This window comes from Engraulis encrasicolus, chromosome 3 (assembly GCF_034702125.1).
Source record: "Engraulis encrasicolus isolate BLACKSEA-1 chromosome 3, IST_EnEncr_1.0, whole genome shotgun sequence".
Classification (NCBI taxonomy): Eukaryota; Metazoa; Chordata; class Actinopteri; order Clupeiformes; family Engraulidae; genus Engraulis; species Engraulis encrasicolus.
Genome location: NC_085859.1, coordinates 15,886,867 through 15,889,964, shown reverse-complemented (window position 1 = coordinate 15,889,964; position 3,098 = coordinate 15,886,867).

The following is a 3,098-nucleotide window of genomic DNA, read 5'->3' as shown; positions in this document are numbered from 1 at the left end:
TCTATGATGAGAAGCGATATATGATCAACAATGATAAATTCAGTCTGTATATGGCACCCCCATCAAAGCAGTGATTAATGAAAACCGTGTGAAGGGTTTGACTGAAGTGTTTGAAGCATTCCAAATGCACATTATGCAGTAGGCCTACAGCATGCAGTATTTGACCCTGGTATTTGAAAATGTCTGGTTACGGCCTTGCTCCTGGGCCCGGGCCTAGCGTGACGACCATGGACGGGCTATGACTGGAACTCGCAAAGGAAATAAAACGAAAATGAAAACGTTGCAGCAAATAAAAAATAAGACGTGTTGTTGCTAATGGACTGGAAGACAGATACGATACAGGCACAATACTACTTGGAAAGGTCAACTGGGTATGACGTGCAAAGCCCTGAGTGTAATTAGCACAAACAAAACACTACAACGCAACACAGACGTGCTACGTGAGGTTGACATGACAATATCATAACTTTTCCGAGCAGTTCATCCCCCCAAACCAACAATGTACAGTATGTACATGTCAGCTACAGTGTCAGGCCTATGGTTTTTGCACGGTATGCATTCTGATGGACATTGTACAAATTGTGTCCAAGGTCTATGAGGTGGCCTCTCATGGTTCTGACACTCTATTCACTTTGGCAGCGGGAGACATGAAGGGAATTGGGGTAATTTTTCACTCTGGACAGGCCAGCGCTGGATTAGCTATTAAAGCTAGCGGTGGTCACAAGGAGACTTCTCAGAAAAATACAGACCTTAAGTTTAGACACGTTGACATTTTCGTTCCTGGCAAGACACATCTGACTTGAACTAATGTTCTTATGCTGACTAATGATCAACAAAACAGGAAACCAGTTGCCTGAAAATATGTCTAGACTGGACAGCTTGAGACCTGTCAGTCGACACACCCAGACACAACAACAAAATTCCCTTAACCCCTTCAAGCAGAGCATGTGTTATAAAAACCTTAAAATGCTCATGACCAAGTCTTAATCTGTTACATAAGACTCTGTAATGACATTGCAATGTTGCCATGATATACAAGACTTGTGATGTTTATTCATCAAAGAGGGAATGGCAATGTCGACAGTAGGGGTGTAAATAATAATCGATATTTATTGATGCATCGATCCTACGGCCGATGTTTGAATCAAATCATGGCGTATCGTGGGGCATTCTTAAGTATCGAAAATCATCAATATTGGCGATTAGATAATACTCTCCTTCAAGCCTGCCAACAAGGGGGGGAAATGGATATGTTGTCCCGGGCCCAGGGAGACAGGGGGCCCATAATTGGGTCCCCATTACATTGTATGTATTGGGTGGGGGGCCCTTGCAGATGACTTTGTCCTGGGCCCAGGAAAAGCTGTCAGTGACCCTGCTCTCCTTTACAACCTGGAATCTCTGCGTAGGTGAGTCAGAGGCAGAGGAATGAACGTAATGTTCAAGATCTTGGAGATGCAGGAGGCCTGGAGCAGTAAACATCTCCATGACACTCTCGCCAGGGCCGCTGCTAAGGTTTTGGAGGCCCCAAGCATAACTGGTCAGGAGGCCCCCCCTCATAATTGAATAATAATACTAACACATGCACAAATTAATAATACTACTTACATACTAACTAAGAAACATATGTTTTGTAACAATTTTTTTTTTTTAAATCATGATTTTTTAAGTCAATCTCAATTTAAGAGGCCCCAATTTTGGAGGCAAAGTGGTTGGTGCCCCAAACACTGGCTGGTGCCCTAGGCACTCTGCGTACTCTGCATATGGCTAGCGACGGCTCTGTCTCTCGCTGTGTGTTCCAGATGAAGTGATAACCAAGTCTTTTGTCCTTCGTGGGTGTATTGTTAGTTGTGTGCAGCTTTTTGTCAAGGTGTTGTTTTTTGTAATGGTTCATTTGTTAGTATTTGTTGGTCTACAGCTCGACTGACAATATTAAGAGTAAGCAGTGCCCATATCTCAAACAAAGGGTAAGTAGAGAAAAGGAAGAAGAGGAGGAGGAGAAAGAAGAAGAAGAAGAAGAAGAAGAAGAAGAAGAAGAAGAAGAAGAAGAAGAAGAAGAAGAAGAAGAAGAAGAAGAAGAAGAAGAAGAAGAAGAAAAAAAGAAGAAAATCCATATGCTTTACACCAGTGTTTCCCAACCTTTTTTGTCTGACATACCCCCTAAGCCTCTTAGTTGTGCCATGAGTACCTCCCATGAGTACCTCCCAATTCATGTTCTATATCACTTTCTAGGTCCTGATGTGATTGTTCCATACATTTGTTATAATAATAATTTTTTTCCAAGTACCCCCTGCAGTGTGCTCGCGTACCCCTAGTGGTACACGTACCCCTGCTTGGGAAACACTGCTTTACACCAACAGTTATTTACTGTAGCAGAGTTTGGCCAATACCCAGGGGCCTTTTTGACGTATGCCTTATTCAGCCATATTCTGGAGTCAAGATGTTGTTTTTTGTAATGGTTCATTTGTTAGTATTTGTTGGTCTACAGCTCGACTGACAATATTAAGAGTAAGCAGTGCCCATATCTCAAACAAAGGGTAAGTAGAGAAAAGGAAGAAGAGGAGGAGGAGAAGGAGGAAGAAGAAGAAGAAGAAGAAGAAGAAGAAGAAGAAGAGGAAGAAGAAGAAAAAAAGAAGAAAATCCATATGCTTTACACCAACAGTTATTTACTGTAGCAGAGTTTGGCCAATACCCAGGGGCCTTTTTGACGTATGCCTTATTCAGCCATATTCTGGAGTCTAGGGAGATGCGAGGGGGGATCATAACTGACCTTGAGTCGTGAAACGACGGCAGTGTGTTTGTGTTTACATGACATAGTCATTCAGAGGCGCTCGCCGGAGCCGCAGACATTACATTACCTCCTCTCCCCTGCAGTCGCTTATGACAGGCAAGCAGAGGAGATGGATGATGAACAGAGGTGAAGGGGAGAGAGAGAGAGAGACTTAGAGAGAAAGAGAGCAAGTGTGTGTGTGTGTGTGTGTGTGTGTGTGTGTGTGTGTGTGTGTGTGTGTGTGTGTGTGTGAGAGAGAGAGAGAGAGAGAGAGAGAGAGAGACTTAGAGAGAAAGAGAGCAAGTGTGTGTGTGTGTGTGAGAGAGAGCAA